This window comes from Dasypus novemcinctus, chromosome 18, assembly GCF_030445035.2.
Source record: "Dasypus novemcinctus isolate mDasNov1 chromosome 18, mDasNov1.1.hap2, whole genome shotgun sequence".
Lineage (NCBI taxonomy): Eukaryota > Metazoa > Chordata > Mammalia > Cingulata > Dasypodidae > Dasypus > Dasypus novemcinctus.
Window position 1 is genome coordinate 64,113,861 of NC_080690.1, and position 18,350 is coordinate 64,132,210.

General features: G+C 40.5%; 1 protein-coding gene across 3 annotated transcripts in view; it reads left to right on the plus strand.

The window, feature by feature from the left end:
• Positions 1 to 18,350, plus strand: part of LOC101431279 (zinc finger protein 45) — a 107,709-nt gene that overhangs the window by 589 nt on the left and 88,770 nt on the right. For all 3 annotated transcript variants that reach the window (XM_058280354.2, XM_071209307.1, XM_071209306.1), the window contains exon 2: positions 999 to 1,152. The gene's annotated coding sequence lies outside the window, so the exon portion shown is untranslated. The remainder of the gene's footprint in view (positions 1 to 998; positions 1,153 to 18,350) is intronic.

Sequence of the window (18,350 nt, forward strand, 5' to 3'; positions counted from 1 at the left end):
AGGCCCTTTTTCCCCTCCTCTGCCCTCCCGAGAAATTCCGCGTGCCCAGTAACTTTCGGTTCACTCAGGTAAAACCCGAATCTGGCTGACTTTTAGCCCCAGATGCCTCCCAACGGGTTATCTTATCCAGCAGGCGCAATTCCCAGGGCCTTCAATACTTTTGGGGACCCACAAAAATGTTTTAATTTCTTTTAAAAGCAGAAGAAAAAGAACTTTTACGAAAAGAACTTTTAGACCAAAGGGAGTATATTAAACCAATGTAGTATTATATCAACAGAGTCTTAGGATATACTTTTTATTTTCACTTTTTGTGGAGAAAGGAGCCCACGAAAATCATAATGCAACTCTGCATCTTAGTCTTACCAGATTTCATTCTGTCCTTATTTCTCTCCCTATCCCCCCATCTGGATGTGTGAAAACAGCCCTGTACCTCTGATCTTGGCCCCGTGAAACTGCGTGTATACTCAGACTTCCCCAATAAAATTGTATAGAGAAAGCCTGGGGTACCCCTCAGAGCCAAAAAGAAAAAGTGTCCTACATCCTATTTGAATTCCCTCTTGAGTTTTCTTTTGATAACATTTGAAAACGTTTGAAATTTGAAATTCCCCACCAAGGCAGTGACCCAGGTAGCCAATCAAGCCCCTAGTTCATTACATTTGACTAAATACAAAATAAAGTCCAGAGAAGTAGATGTGACTCAAGTGATTGAGCTCCTGCCTACCACATGGGAGGTCCCATGTTTGGTTCCTGGTACCTCATAAAGAGAAGATGAGCAGACACAGAGAGCAGACAGCAAGTCCAAACAATTAAGGGGGTGGGGAATAAATAAAATAAATCTTTAAAAAATAAAAAAATAAAAAAGTCCACCTGCCCTAAACCTGCCTCAGTAAGACAGGCAAACCCTCCTCCAATCAATAGGACTCAAGCCAACTTCCTTTGTTTGTCCGTAAAAATCATTTGCTATCCCTTTAACTCCAAAGCTACTTCTGTTCTTACAGGTGATCTGGCTTCCTTTGCTGCAGCAAAACTGGCGTCCAGAATGAAATTCTTTAGTCTGCAGACTTGGCTTGGATTTGTCTTTTGACAAGTTTGGAGGCCCCAGTGAGATACAGGAGGTTTCCTCTGGTGATGCAGGCTCTGTTGACTAGCCAGGTGAGATGCCCATGACAGACATTTTTGGGTCTGCTGTCCAGTTGCTGAGACCCTGCATCCCCCACTTAACCCTTCCTATATCTGAACATCTCAATTTGCATCGGGTTCAATTCCCTTTTATTTGGGTCTTTGGATTAGGTACCTTTGGTTTGGATTTGGTTTCAGTTCTATTGTCAGACCTTCCATTTGGTTTCATTTCATTTTTCCCTCTAGCTCTCTAATTTTCTGTCTTTCTCAGAGACTAAGTTTTTGGAATCCATGAGGTTTGAAAGGCTGATTCCTTACCTGGGTCAAACGGCTAGTCTACCAGTCCTCTCACTGCTGTGCAGAGAGCCTATTTTTCTACCCATTATGCTGCCTGTGTTCAGTTCCAGACACCTGCCAAGATCAGAGTGGTATCTGAGTAGCTGAGCTAAAAGGCCAGGGGCCTAAGAGACATTTCCTCTAACCACAACATAATGAGCTCTTCTAAGACTGGTACTTGGAGGCTGCTGGAGGGCAATTGGCCCCCACAATAACTTCACTTAAAGGTTCATTAGAAAAGGAAAAGGCCAAAAGCAACCAAGGGGAATCAACTCCAAACCAAACCTATTGCTTCCCCATCTTCTTGTACCACTACCCCTTCCCCCACAGCTGCCCTAACTTCTTTCTCTTAACCCGCTGGGGAAAATGATATAGTCCAGGCTCCCTTAAAGATGAAGGAACCTGGCTCCTGCTAGAGTAGAATTTAAACCTTGGTCCAGAATTAAGAACTAGAATTAAAGAGGCCCCAAACAGGGCCAACAAATATTCATAGAAGAATTTAGAATTCTTTTGGGGTGCCACTTGACTTATATTAGCTTGTACACATGTTGGTCAGAAGCTCAGATGCTAAATCCTAGATGGCAAAAGTTAGTTGGAGTGGCACAGAAAGGTACCTGCAAAATCCCTCTTTACACAGTAAATCTGAGAGTCACATAGGCCTGAGACATAGAGCAAAGTTTCTGTAAGATAACATATCAGGGCAAAGAAAATCTTAAAAGTCTCCTCTACCAATTACGTTGGGAAAGCTTTAGCCATCATATGAAATAAATAACCTCAGCTTGTCTCATCTGCCAAGAACAAAAATTCTGATAAGAATATAAGAGTAGAGTCCTCCTGTCAGCCTTCATGTTACTCAAATGTGGCCAGTCTCGAAGCCAAACTCAGCATGTAAATGCAATGCCTTCCCCCCAGCGTGGGACATGACACCCGGGGATGAGCCTCCCTGGCACCGAGGGACCACTATCAACTACCAACTGATGATGCAACTGGAAAATGACCTCATACGGAAGGTTCAACGCGGATCAGCGGAATATCCCTGTCTACATAAAATAACATGACTTTAAAATGCTGTTTGACCTAATGTAAGGGGGAAATGGAAAGGAGAAATGAGTTTATATGGCTACGAGTCTCTAAAAAAGAGTCTGGAGGCTGTCAGAAGGATTGCCCTTATGCACAACTGAGCAGAGTCTGAGAGACAGATAAAGCAGATACAACCCCCAGATATCGGTTCCTTCGAGGGCTAAAGAGACCCATGGGAGTTATGGTCATGGCCGATGGGGTTAACTACCAGGTCAGATGGCCCCTCTTTGGAACTGGTGTTTATGTGTGATGAATCTGGACTCAGATGGGATCTCTCTTCATAAGACTTTCATGCTAATGTGCTGGAGGTGCAGTTAGTGTTGGGGTTTAAGATATATTTAGGGGATTTGAATCTCTGGACTGACAATGTGATAGCCAGGTCCTGAGCCTCAACAGACTCCAGCACCTACAATCTGACTTATTGGGCTCACCACACTCAGCTAAGATGGAGTTGAAGAAGGACAACCACCACACCATGGAGCCTAGAGTGATTACAACTGAAAGTGGGAGGATTGCATCCAGCATTCATGTGGAATCTGAGCCTCCTCTTGACATAGAGGTGCAATGGACACAACCAATCCAATGTCCACATAGAAAAGGTGGCATTGGATTGAGAAAAGTGGACATGATGGCTGATGGGTATGGGGAAAGGCAGGAAGAGATGAGAGGTGGAGGCGTCTTTGGGACATGGAGCTGCCCTGGATGGTGCTTCAGGGGCAATCACTGGACATTGTAAATCCTCACAGGGCCCACTGGATGGAATGGGGGAGAGTGTGGGCCATGGTGTGGACCGTTGACCATGGGGTGCGGGGGTGCCCAGAGATGTACTTGCCAAATGCAATGGATGTGTCATGATGATGGGAGGGAGTGTTGCTGGGGGGGGGGAGAGGTGGGGTGGGGGTGCTGGGTTCAATGGGACCTCATATATATATTTTTTTAATGTAATATTATTACAAAGTCAATAAAAAAAATGTTTTCACAAAAAAAAAAAAAAAGTAGAGCAAAGTGAGAAAGCCAGCTCTTTTACATAAACTAGGGAGTTTTGTGTTTCTGTTTTTTTATGTCTGAGTTATGGCTGACAAAAAAAATTTTAATTGAAGCTATAGGCTTCTCTATTGGTATCTGTCAGTATGTTTGATATATATTTTCCTTCCTCCAGATGGTAAGTCAAAATTAACATATAACAATGCTTAAGGCGGCGGACTTGACCCAGTGGTTAGGGTGTCCGTCTACCACATGGGAGGTCTGCAGTTCAAACCTAGGGCCTTCTTGACCGTGTGGAGCTGGCGCATATGCAGTGCTGATGCGCGCAAGGAGTGGCCTGCCATGCAGGGCTGTCCCCCCCCCCCCCCCCCCCCCCCCCCCCCGCGTAGGGGAGCCCCATGCGCAAGGAACGAGAGCCGCCCAGTGCAAAAGAAAGTGCAGCCTGCCCAGGAATGGTGCCGCACACACGGAGAACTGACACAAGATGACGCAACAACAAAAAAAGAAACACAGATTCCCGTGCCGCTGACAACAACAGAAGCGGACAAAAGAAGACGCAGCAAATAGACACAGAGAACAGACAACCGGGGTTGGGGGGGGGAAGGAGATAAATAAATAAATAAATAAATTTAAAAAAAAGAAAATTAAAACACGATGCTTAAAAGAGCTCTATTCAAATTACTTAAAGATAAATAAGTGTTTCTATATAAACTGATACTACTAAAGTCCCATAAATTAAGGAAACTGAACTTTTAACACTTCCATTTGTGTGTGTTTTTTTTTTTTATTCAAACATGTTTATTAAGCCAATCACTAGGGTGCAAGAGAGTCTGGGAGAGATGATATTTGAAAAATACAGAAAAACTATGGACTCTTTATATTAAACGCAGGGAGACAGTGTCCCTTTCCAAATACTGAGGTGAAGTCTCCTCTCCCCACACTCTAAACACAGCACTCACATACCCAGGGACAGGGCCATGGTACATTAGGAAGGAGAGGGGTGTTGAGGCTTCTCCATCCCAACACAAAACCATCAGAAACCTCCTTCCCTCAGAGTATTTGTAGAACTGAATCCAAAGATCTTAAAAATTCAAGTGCATATAATCAAGGTAGACCTTTGGCAAAAGGACTAATTTAATACTGTTAGTTAAATATAAACAGCTATGTCTTTGGAAGTGTCAATGTTAAGTACAATAAAAGCATAAAATTGTAGTCTACTTGGGTATGTTCTTCCTAAATTTATGCAGGTTTACTGATAAAATGAGCCAGCATTATACGTAGGTTTTCAAACAAATTTTTTTATTTTTAAAGACTTACATAAGTCTTACATAAAAAATACAGGGGGAGGGAAGCGGATGTGGCTCGATGATAAGGCCTCCTCCCATATGGGGGGACTGGGTTCAAGCCCTGGGGCCTCCTAGTGAAAAAGAAGAAGAGAAAGCATGCCTGTAGGGCAAGCCAGTGCCCATGTGGGTGCCCACGCAGTGAGCTGAGTGCTCACATGAGTGAGCCAGTGCCCGTGTGGTGAGCCAGTGCTCGCGTGGCAAGCTGAGTGCCTGCAAGAGTGCCTGCGTGGGAAGTGGATTGCCCACGTAGCAAGCCGAGTGCCTGTGCTGTGAGCTAGTGCCTGCGCAAGTGAGTCACACAGCAAAATGATGACACGATGTAAGAGACGAAGGGGAGAGTCAAGGTGAAGCACAGCAGAGACCAGGAATTTAGGTGGCACAATTGACAGGGAACCTCTCTCCACATCAGAGGTCCCCAGGATTGAATCCCAGTGACTCCTAGAGAGAAAGACAAGAAGAGAAGACAAAAAGAAATAGATACAGAAAATCACACAGCTAAAGGACACAGCAAAATCAGCAGGGTGGGGTTGGGGAGCGGAAGGGAAAAATAATTTTTTAAAAATCTTAGAAAAAATATGGGGGGAATAGATGTGACTCAAGCAGTTGGGCACCTCCCTCCCACATGGGAGGTCCTGGTTTCAGTTCCCAGTGCCTCCTAAAAAAGAGCAGACAGGTGGAAACAATGAGCAGATAGATGAGGGAGACATCTCAGCAGGGGGGAGGGGGAGTGATTTTAAATATATATACAGGGGATTCCTATATACCCTGCCTCCTCCCCCTCCTACACTGTCCCACATTAACATCTTCATTAGTATGGTACATTTGTTACAATTGATGAGTACATATTGAAGCATTGCTACCAACCATGAACTATAGTTTAAATTATAGTTTATACTCTATCCCACACAATTTTATGAATTTTGAAAAAGTGTATAATGGTTTGTATCTGTCATTGCAGTGTCATGCAGACAATTCCAATGTCTCAGAAATGCCCTCATGTTACACCTCTTCTTCCCTTTCCCTTCCATCAGAACCTCTGGTGGCCACTGCCTTTGTATGAATAATACAAGTTCTTCCTTTGCTAGAATAGTAATAAGTCTATAATAGAAGAACAATATCTAATTTATTATTCATCCCCCAATCTTGAGGATTTGGGGATGGTGATGCCCACTCTGTTTCTGATTGAGAGGGGGCTTAGATCTCATAGGACAGATGGACAGAACTGCCTTGCTTGCAGTTGTAGATAGTCTCTGTTTTTTAGTAAAGGCATTGTCTGTCATCATCCTTTTGTTGTCCTGGGTGAGTCCATTGAAGTGGAGAGTAGGTGTTGCAACTCTGCTGAGATTCAGGGTTCAACCATCATATGAACAGACTGAAGATTAAGGCTCTGGGACAAATATTTAACAAGTATAGTGCTAATTATAGGTTAAATAAAAGGGGCAGAAGAGCCATGTGTAGGGAAATTATAAATGAGTCTAATTCTTACTACACTGGGGAGCATAAATTCCAAAGTGAGGCCCACTGTCAGGGTGCTGAGTTCCTGAGATTCTCTGCATTGCTTATAGTGTCTAGATGTCTATAAAGCCCTCAGGAGGCCCACTGTTCGAGGCACTGTTTACTGTGGCAGTCAATGATATCCTGCTGAGACATGCATAAGCATAACCTCTGGAATGACCTCCCAGCTCACTTTGAAATCTTGTAGCCATAAAAACTCATTTGTATTTATTATTTCCTCCTTTTGGTCAGGGTCTTTTTCCAGATGCATCGCTAGTCTATGCTTGGTAATAATCCCTCGGTGCCATGAAGGTTCATCCCTGGAGTCATGTCCCATGCAAAGGGGTGGGTGGGGAAGGTCACAAATCTACATGCTGAGTTTGGCTTAAAGGGAGGCCACATTTGAGCAACAAAGAGGCTTTCAGGAGGTAACTCTTAGGCAATATGTAATATTAGGCTAAGTTTCAGTTTCACAAGAAAAGTTCTTTAAGGTGATGAAAAATGGCAATTTCTGTTTAGCCAAATTGGGTTATTTTGACAAGCTTTATTTCAAGAGTTATTGTGTTTTGTAGGATGTTAACTTGAGGATAATTTCCAAGTTCTTTTCGGGAACTTAAAGGTATGCAGGATGCATTTTTGTTAAGGAAAAAGAGTAGTGTTGTCCTAAAGTAAAGTAACTTGTTGCTGAATGAGAAACAGGAAAGTGTAGGACAAAACCTAAATGTATATAGAAAATTGTAGAAGGTTTGTGGAAATAAATTTTGTCATTGACAGCATTGTATATATTTGATTTATTTATAAGACTCCCACCACTCCAAAATAGCTCCCTTATCTGTCTGCTTGTTGCCTGCTTACTGTGTCTGCTTGCTGTCTCTGCTCTTTGTGTCTGCTCATCTTCTTAAGGTGGCACTGGGAACTGAACCCAGGACCTCCTATGTGGGAGGCAGGTGCCCAACTGCTTGAGCCATATCCACTCCCCTATTTATAAGATTTTTAAAGAGCATTCATATCAAACAGTGTATTCATATAAAACTAGAATTTGGTTGTCTATTAAAATGATGACTATTTTTGGATTATTCATCTGCTCTTAGTGAGAGGTTATAAAAAGTTTTTCTTAGCTGAATAATCTGACTAGAAGGCAAAGATTCTGTTATATCAAAATAATATCCTTTATTGTTTAAGAGAATAAGTCTGCTCATTTTTAAAGGAACTAAGTTTTTGTTGTTTCCTTTTTTTTTTTTTAAAGATTTATTTATTTATTTAATTTCCCCCCTCCCCTGGTTGTCTGTTCTTGGTGTCTATTTGTTGCGTCTTGTTTCTTTGTCTGCTTTTTGTTTCTTTGTCCGCTTCTGTTGTCGTCAGCGGCACAGGAAGTGTGGGCGGCGCCATTCCTGGGCAGGCTGCTCTTTCTTTTCACGCTGGGCGGCTTTCCTCACGGGCGCACTCCTTGCGCGGGGGCTCCCCCACGCGGGGGACACCCTTGCGTGGCACGGCACTCCTTGCGCGCATCAGCACTGCACCTGGCCAGCTCCAAACGGGTTGAGGAGGCCCGGGGTTTGAACCGCGGACCTCCCATATGGTAGACGGACGCCCTAACCACTGGGCCAAAGTCCGTTTCCCTGTTTCCTTTTTTTTAACACTCATGTTACCTTTTTTTTTTAAAAGACTTATATTTTGTTTATCCCCTCCCCCTCCCTGCTTCCCCCATTGTCTGTTCTCTGTGTCCATTTGCTGTGTGTTCTGCTGTGTCTGCTTGTGTTTTCATTAGGTGGCTCTGGGAACTGATCCTGGGAACTTCTGGCATGGGAGACAGGCAATTATTCTCTTGCACCACCTTAGCTCCCTGTTCCTCTATGTCTTATTTTCTCTCCTCTGTGTCTCTTGTTGTATCATCTTGCTGTGTCAGATCTCTGCGTCAGCTGGCACTCCAGCACGGGGCAGCTTTCCTGCTTGGGGTAGCATTCCCATGCAGGGCAGGCCTCCCTGCACGGGGCATCATTCCCGCATGGGCCAGCACTCCACGTGGGCCAGCTTGCCCTCACCAGGAGGCCTTCGGCATCAAACCCTGGACCTCCTATATGGCAGATGGGAGCCCAATTGGTTGAACCACATCCGTTTCCTTATATTTACTTTCAAAGTCTTTTATTGTCACGTTTCTTTAAATAGGTAATCAGCTATTATTTATTAGTAACCTATAATCCTATTTAGCCATGTTCAAATCTTCTGACAACTTATAACATTTTGCCTTCTCAAAATCAAATCACAAAGAATTTGTTCTTTCATCTTATAAAAAGAGAGGTGCTATAAATAGGTTCATTTGGCATGTTATGGGCTACATGGAAAGTGTCAGATTAAAAGGAATTTTCTGCCCATGCACAGTGCTGATTCATGCAAGGAGTGCCATGCCATGCAGGTGTGCCCCCCACATAGGAGAGCCCCATGCACAAGGAGTGCTCCCCCATAAGGAGAGCCGCTCTGTGCAAAAAAAGTGCAGCCTGCCCAGGAGCGGCACTGCACACATGGAGAGCTGACGCAGCAAGATGACACAACAAAAAGAGAGACAAATTCCGCATGCCGCTGACAAGAATGCAAGTGGGCACAGAGGAACACACAGAGAATGGACACAGAGAGCAGACAATGGAGGGATGGGGGAAGGGAGACAAATAAATAAAGGAATTTTCTAACATTTTGTTGATAAAATTGTATGGGTAAAATGTTATTCATATAAATATTTAGAGATTATATGAAATTCCTAGAGATTGGAAAGATTTCGCTGTCTGTGATATGTCCTGACACTGATCTGCATGATATTAGACAACAGTATAGTGTTATTGGTCATAATTTCAATTATTCTTTGAAAAATGCTAAATACCTAGCAGTGGCTCAAGCAATTGGATGCCCGCCTTCAACATGGGAGGTACTGGGTTTGATTCCCAGTGCCTCCTGAGGAAGATGAGCAGACAACAAGCAGATAGGTGAGGAAGCCATCTCAGGGTGGGAAATAATTTTTTTTTAATTAGAAAAATTAAACACATTAATAGTTCTTTAAAAATTCTACATGCCACAAAAATCAACAATTTTCCTTGTCAGTTTTACACTGTTTTACTCTGATACTTCTCTGAAAGAGCTTGAAATCAGCTATAGGTCAAAGCAAAAATAAAGGAGGGTGTAAGCTTTAAATGAGAAGCAAGGCAAGTATATAAATCATGTTCTACCTTTCAACTGACATAACCCTGGTAAAACTGTAAAGGTAGGGCAGGGTCTTATACCTTGACCAACATTTTGGATATCTTCAAATGGACTTTTCTATACAGTTAACCTCTTCTATGGCATATGAATATGACCTTGTTATCCTGTGTCTGTTTTCTGGATTGATAGAGTTTTTTCTTTGTCACAAGGCTTCTGCCCTCATAGTAGCTAAAACAAAACTGTTAGACTTGGTTTTCTCTACCTGGGGAATTACTGCTATTCTCTCAAGTGACAGAAGCTCCCAGTTTACTGGAACTATAATCAAGGAACTTGACAAGGTCTTACCCATCATCCAAAAGCTTCCCTGTCCCTCCCATCCTCAATTGTCAGGAAAGGTAGAAAGAAGAAATATCTTAAAACTTAAATTAGGTAAATTATCTGAATTCCTCTCTCTATCTTGGCCTGGGGTTCTTTCCTTAAATTTGACGGCCATAAGATCTAACCCATTGGGAAAACACGATATCATCACCTATGATATAATGGGAAGACCCGTAAGTGTTAATATTTCTCCTACTTTACCAGATTCCAACCTATTACAGTTGTGAAATTGCTAATTGTTGTAAGAGATACTAACCAGATATACCTAGTTCCACCATTTACAGATGTAGGCTGCCTCTCCTGAGATTCCTCTACAACAGACTACATGACCTTCAACTCAGAGACTGGGTATACTGGAAGCTACATCAGCGAACGACTGCCTTAGAACCTAGATGGAAAGGATCTTATCAAGTCTTATTGACCACCACTATGGTAGTAAAAGTATGGGAAATCAACCCCTGGGTCTACATGTCACAATTAAAATGTGCTCCAAGCCCTTGGGAGGTTACTCCCACTTCAGATCTCAAGCTAAAATTGACAGGATTCCAGAAGCAGACAGCATCTGACGTAGACAGCTTCTTCCCAAGTTTTTGGAACAAGTAGATAATGCCCAAGATCATGGATCGAGACATTCCTGAATTTCCTTATATTATTCTCTGCCTCTTCCTTTTCACTGTGAAAACTTTCTCTTCTTTATCCTATACCCCTTACAATGCCTAATCTCCATCCCCCAAAATACCCTACCTTCTCCATGATTTTATTTTATCTCCTCTTTACCCTATTTCTGCCTTATATACTCCTACCTTGAGGACAATTCCTTTGTCCTTCTAACACCATGTAGCAGAGTAAACCAATCAGAGTAACTTCTGGGTCTGTGCCCATTCCCGACTTGGTCCCGAAACAGGCATTCCTCTAATAACTATCTCCCCTAAACTTGCAGATTTGACTCTGACAGTGAACATCAGATAGCCAATCAAATAGTTTCCTTTTTGGAATGAATCTGGAATGATCAAAAGTGTGTGTGTTGGGGGGGGGGCAGGATCAATAAAATCGTATAGAAAAAGCCCTGGGAACCCCTCAAAGCCAACAAACAAATGCTGTCCTTCCTCTTCAAATCCCCTCTAGATATCTTTTGAAATTTGAAATCTCTACTGTAAGGAAAGGGTTAAGTTTAATTTTCATATAAAAGTGAAGCCAGAGCTGGCTCTGCAGTTGGAGAAGGGAAGAAAAGGGTTCTAGTGGCTTTGGCACCAAGAATTTGAAAAGTGGTGCCAAAGTGAGGGAGGCCAATAGTGAAAGTGGCACTGAATTTGAAAAGTGGCACCAGGAGTAAAAGGGGCACTGAGCCCACCCAGCCTGCCGGAATGTAGGGGACCACGTAAGCTAGTTAGATTTCTGATAGGCTGTAACCCCTGAAGTACCCAATCAGTGGGGAACAGGGGAGGGACCTGTGTGTTAGGTTTAGGGTATAAATGTCATTGTTTCTTGCTGTTTGGCCATTTTATCCAGGTCGTGCACCTGTTCTTGCAAGATTGTTAAGAAAATTCCCCACAAGCAGATGAGCTTTCTTTCTAACACCTACCAAGGTAACTGACCAACTAGGGGGCCAATCAAGCCCCTAGTTCATTACATTTGACCCATAAAAAATAAAACCTAAAGCCATCCCTATTAGATGGAAAAACCCTTGTCCAATCAACAGGAGTCAAGCCATCTTCCTTTTTATGTCTGTAAAAATTATTATCCCTAGAACCCTGAGGCTACATCTGGCTTCCTTTGCTGCAGCAAAACTTTGGTGTCCTGAATAAAATGCTACAGTCTGCAAACTTGACTCCAACTTGTCTTTTTGCCATCCCTCATATGAGCACCTTCATGGCCCAGTATGGAGTGGGGCATTTCCTTCCTCCAGCTGTCTGACCACCTTGCACAGAAGTCTGAAAGTGTGTTTGGGTCTCCTAATAAAATGATCTTTTCTAGACTCTTTGGGAAAGGCAGTAAAAAGCTTGACTGTTTTTGTGACTGTGTAGAATTATATAATATGCACTTTTTTGAAGCCTGAGAGGTTGTATATTTTTAAGTAGAGACTTAAAATTTATGTGATATTTTGAAAGCTATGCTTTCCTTATGTGCATTCCATGAAGACTGTGAATGTCATTTACTATGAATAAGATTGTTGAGTGAGAAACATGACTATGAGCTTGGTATGTGTGATTTTAATTAACTGAATATAGAACACTCCCTGTGACATGATGCTATGTATGACTGATTATTCTCAAAGATGAAATAGAATGATGTTGCATTTTCGTATAGCAAAACTGCTTCAATATTTGGTTAAAAATGATTCACTATTTAACTGCAAATTGGACATTTTCTATTCAGTCAGATAGACGTTTTGTTTAAGAGAAGAATGCTATCTCATGTGTCTGTGTTCATCTCGTGGATTGGATGGTGGTTGATTGGCTATTAGGTAGTCTCTTAGTTCTCTTTCCATATTGTCTTTCATCTTCCATCAGTCTAACTCAGGTTCTTCCACCCAGTGGCCACTGAATTTCAAGTGCAACAAGAGAGCCCCAAAGCACAAGTACTTTTCTGTTTGTGTTTCATCTACTAATATCCCATATGGACAACCAGATTCAAGGGGTGAATATATAACCCTGTGCTTAATGGAAACAGAAAAAAAATTGGCCAGTTTTGAAATCTACCTCAGCAATAAATTAAATCACAATAAAAATATTGAGTTGTTTTTATATCAAGCAAACTAAATTAGTTCTAATGTTTAAATGGGAAAATAAAAGAATACCATAGTAATAAAGACTGGTCTGGGGTGAGGGATGGATTAGCCCTCTCAAATATTAAAGCATATTATAGAACATCTAAATTTAGAAGACTATGATATTGGCGCATAGACCAAAATATCCACAATAATAATTTTTAAAGTCTTATTAGGTATACAGTATTTGAGGTTCTTTCTGGTATTGTGAAGGAAAAGAGCATTTTCAACTCCCTACTTAACCCCACATCCATCCACTGCTCATTCTCTGCCCACAACCATACCTAAGTGATAAAAAGTTCTATCAGAAGAAAACAAAAAGATTTAAAAGTTCAAAGTTGCCAGATTGTAACAAAGTCATCAGACGTTTTCCAGGAAATGGATCCCTAATTTTACATTTAAATGAAATATAAATTTTCTATAATTTGAAATATGGCAAGCAGTTCTTTGATAGATAAATTGAAGTCTTAAACATGAATCAAGGTTTGCTCTTCAGAAAATAAACATAACAAAGCTTGAACTATAATTCAGAACACGATTCTCTAATTCTTGGTTTTCTGTTATAAGCTGAACTGCCTCTCCAGGTGTAAATTATTTCTTTAGCACAGGGCATTTCAAACACATCCACTAAAATTTCCTTCTCAGTACACAATAGAAACCTACCTGTAGGAGGCCAAGATGGACTCATAAACTGCCACCTCTTTGCAGACAAAGCATGTTAGTCTGAATTCTTCTTTGTCGAAAAGATAGGCTGATTTGCATTCTTGTCTTTAAAACAAAACGTCTATCTGATTGAATATAAAATGTCCAATTTGCAGTTAAATAGTAAATCAGAATAGTCTAGTCAACCAATGATACTGGGAGAACTGGCTATCCATAGCCAAAAGAAAAAAATAAGACCCCTATCTCACACCTTATAAAAAATTTTTTTTAAAATTCAAAATGGATCAAGGACCTAAATATAAAAGCACAACCATAAAACTCCTAGTAGAAATTATAGGAAAACAGCTTCAAGATCTTGTGGTATGGGAAGTGGATGTGGCTCAAGCAATTGGGCTTGTATCTCCCATATCGGGTGTCCCAGATTCAATTCCCAGGGCCTCCTGGAGAAGGTAAGCTGGTACATGCCATGGAGAGCTGACCTGTGCCATGAGCTGATGAAACAACAACAAAAAAGAGGAAAGAAAATAAGAGATGTGGCAAACCAGGAAGCTGAGGTGGTTCATGCAATTGAACGCCTTTCTCTCATATCGGGGGTCCCAGGATCAGTTCCCAGTGCCTCCTAAAGAGAAAGACAAGAAGAGAAGTCAAGCAGACACAGAAGAACAACAAATGGACACAGAGAGCAGACAGTGACCTCAGGCAGAAAAGGGGAGAGGGAATAAAAAAAAAATCTTGTGGCAGGCAGTAGTTTTTTTTTTTTAAATTTATTTATTTTATTGACTTTGTAATAATATTACATTAAAAATATATATGTGAGGTCCCATTCAACCCCACCCCCCCACCCCACCTCTCCCCCCCCCCCCCCCCCAGCAACACTCATTCCCATCATCATGACACATCCATTGGATTTGGTAAGTACATCTTTGGGCACCTCTGCACCTCATAGTCAATGGTCCACATCATGGCCCATACTTTCCTCCATTCCATCCAGTGGACCCTGTGAGGATTTACAATGTCCGGTGATTGCCTCTGAAGCACCATCCAGGGCAGCTCCATGTCCCAAAGACGCCTCCACCTCTCATCTCTTCCAGGCAGTAGTTTCTTAAACCTTACACCCAAAGTACAAGCAACAAAGGAAAAAATTAGATAAATGGGACCTCCTCAAAATTCAACACTTTTGCCCCTCAAAGTCCTTTGTCAAAAGGGTGAAAAGGCAGCTGACTCAATTGGAGAAAATATTTGGTAATCACATATCTGATAAGGATATAATATTCATGCTATATAAAAAGATCACACAACTCAACAACAAAAAGACAAGCAACCCAATTTTAAAATGGGCAAAAGACTTGAATAGATGTTTGCCAAAGAAGAAATACAAATTGTGAAAAACACATGACAAAAAGTTCAACATCTCTAGGAATTAAGGAAATGCAAATCAAAATTATGAGATATCATTTCATACCAATTAGACTGGCCACTATTAAAAATTCAGAAAACTACAAGTGTTGAAGAGGATGTAAAGAGATGGGAACACTTATTCATTGTTGGTGTGAATATAGAATGGTTCAGCCACTGTGGAGAACTGTTTGGCTGTTCTTAAGGAAGTTGAATATAAATTTGCTATGTGACCCTGCAATACCACTACTAGGTATATGCCCAGAAGAACTGAGAGCAGTGACATGAATAGATATCTGCCAACCAATGTTCATAGCAGTGTTATTCATGATAGCCAAAAGCTGGAAACAAGCCAGATGTCCATCAACTGATGAATGGATAAACAAATTGTGGAGTATACACAAGATGGAATATTAGGCAGCTATTAAGAAGAAATGAAGTTGTAAAGCATATGACAACATGGATGAATCTGCAGGTCATTATGTTGAGTGAAGCAAGCCTGACACAAAAGGACAAATACTGTATGACTGTACTATTATGAACTAAATATATTATGTAAACTAATGGAGTTAATAATTACTATAGAATATAGATCACCAGAAAATAGAAGGAGTGTAGAGAATGGAAAGTTTAGAGAATGAGGGTTAATCTGTGCAGAATTGATAAAAAGGCTTTTTTTTTTTTGTAAATATTCGAAAATGAATAGAAATGGTGTTTGTTAACTAGCAGACCTATTATATGGGTAAGACAGTGGTTGAAAGGGAAAGTCTAAGGACATGTATATTACCAAAAGGAAAGCTAAAAAATGTAACATGGGACTGTTTAACATAGTGAAATTTCATGTGAAATACAAATATGGGTAATATTGCATATATAAGACTGTTTTTACAAAATATAAATACAAATAACCTAGAAAGATGGAAAGGGAATAGCAGCTATGTATGACAAGGGACGCATGGAGAAATTGAGAAGTGATGAATTTTTTTTGGATTTTTGTTTATTATTATTAATATTATTGCAATAATGAAAATACTCTAATTGAAGTGATGAATGTCCAACTAAGTGATTTTACCAAATACCATTGATTGTACACTTTGGATGGATGGAGCTATACTTTATTAATATGTATCAATAAAATTGATTTGTTAAACAATAAATAAAAGGCATCCAGGTTGGAAAAGAAGTCAGTTCTCCATTTGAAGATTACATAATCTTGTGTGTAGAAAATCTTAAGGAATCTAGTAACAACACCAAAAAGAACTATTAGGACTAATAATTGAATTTAGCAAAGTTGCAGGATATGAGATTAATATACAAAAATCAGTTGCATTTCTATATACTAGAAATGAGCAGTCCAAAAATGAAATTAAGAAAACAATTCTACTGGGAAACGGACTTTGGCCCAGTGGTTAGGGCATCCGTCTACCATATGGGAGGTCCGCGGTTCGAACCCCGGGCCTCCTTGACCCGTGTGGAGCTGGCCATGCGCAGTGCTGATGCGCGCAAGGAGTGCCGCGCCACGCAAGGGTGTCCCCCGCGTGGGGAAGCCCCACGCGCAAGGAGTGCACCTGTGAGGAGAGCCGCCCAGCGTGAAAAGAGGGAGCAGCCTGCCCAGGAATGGCGCCGCCCACACTTCCCGCGCCACTGACGACAACAGAAGCGGACAAAGAAACAAGACGCAGCGGATAGACACCAAGAACAGACAACCGGGGGAGGGGGGGAAATTAAACAAATAAATAAATCTTTAAAAAAAAAAAAAGAAAAGAAAACAATTCTATTTACAATAGTACCAAAAGAAAAATAAAATATTAATAAATTCATCAAAAGAAGTGAGACTTGTACATTGAAAATTATGAACATCTTTGAAAGAAATTAAAGACCTAAATATATGGAAAGATATCACATATTCATGGATTGGAAGACAATATTGTTAAGATGGCACTATTCCCCAAATTGATCTACAGATTCAATGCAATCCCTAGCAAAATTCCAATGATCTTTTGTTGAACAAATTTGCCAGCTGCTCCTGAAATTCATATGGAATGCCAGGAACCCAAAAGAACTAAAATAAATTTGGAAAAGAAGAAAAAGGTTGGAGGGCACACAGCTCCCATATTCCAAAGTCACTACAAAACTACAGTGTGAAGTAATAAGCATGTACCCAGAGATCAATGGAACAGAATCTGGAGTCCTGAAATAAGCCCTTATGTTTTTTGATCAATTGATTTTCAAGCAGGGTGCCAAGATAATTTGATGGGGGAAAGAGTAGTGTTTTCAACAAGAGATGCTGGAAGGACTGGATGTCCATATGCTAAAGAATGTAATTGGACCTTTTCCTTACACTATTAAAAAAAAAAAACAAACCTCAAAAGGAATCATTGGCCTTATGTAAAGGCTAAAATTATAAAACCCTTAGAGGAAAATATGAGGTAAATCTTTAGGATCTTAGAGTACGCAGTAGTTTCTTAAATATGACAAAAATACAATGAAAAGAAAAAATAGAAAATTTGAACTACATCAAAATTTTAAAATTTGGGCTGCAAATGATACCATCAAGAAAGTTAAAAGACCAGGATTTGAGGGAAAGGAATGGGAAGTTATTACTTGAAGGGTAAAGAGTTTATGTTTTGGGTGATGAAAAGCTTTTAGTAATGGAAGGTGACAATGGTTGCACAACATTTTAAAAATGCCATCAAATTGTACACTTAAAATGGTTGAAATAGCAAATTTTATGTTACCAAACTTTTTAAAAAAGTATTCTTGAAGATGTTTCAAAAGAAACTTTCCAAACTGAAAAGCAAATAAAAAAGAATTTTTTTAAAAAAAAGGAATAGACTATCCAAGAACTGAGGAACAATTGCAAAAGGTATAACATATGGAAGATGGGAATTCCAAGAGGAAGGGAGAGGACCAGAAGAAATATTTGAAGTAATAATGACTGATAGTTCTCCAAAATTAATAACAGACACCAAACCACAGATGCAGGAAGCTCAGAGAACACTAAGCAGGATAAATACCCAAATTCTATGCTTAGGCACATCAAATTGAAAATGTAGAAAACCAAAGACAGAGAAAACCTTGAAAAAAAAATCAGAGGGGCACAACCCTAACTTATAGAAGAATAAGTGCATTAATTACATTATACTTCTCTTCAGAAATCATGAAAGAAGTAAAAGAGTGAAGTGAATTTATTTAAAGTTTTGAAAGATAAAACCCAGCAATCTAGAATCCTGTATCAAGTGAAATTATTCTTCAAAAGTGAAGGAAGGGAGCTGGTGTAGCTCAGTGGTTGAGCTCTGGCTTCCCACATACGATGTCTTGGGTTCAGTCCTGGCCCTGGTACCTCCAAAAAAGACAAAAAGTGAAGGAAAAATAGGCTTTCTCAGACAAACACAGAGAATTTGTCACCTGTAGACCTGCTTTGCAAGAAATGTTAAGTTCTTCAGGGAAAAAAAATGATATAGGTCACAAACTCAGATCTACAAAAGAAAGGAGCTGCATCAGAGAATAAATAAATGAAGGTGATTATAGCATATTGAAAAAATGAATGACAGCAATGTTATAAGGGACAGGAGGGAAGAACTGGGAGTACTCTGTTA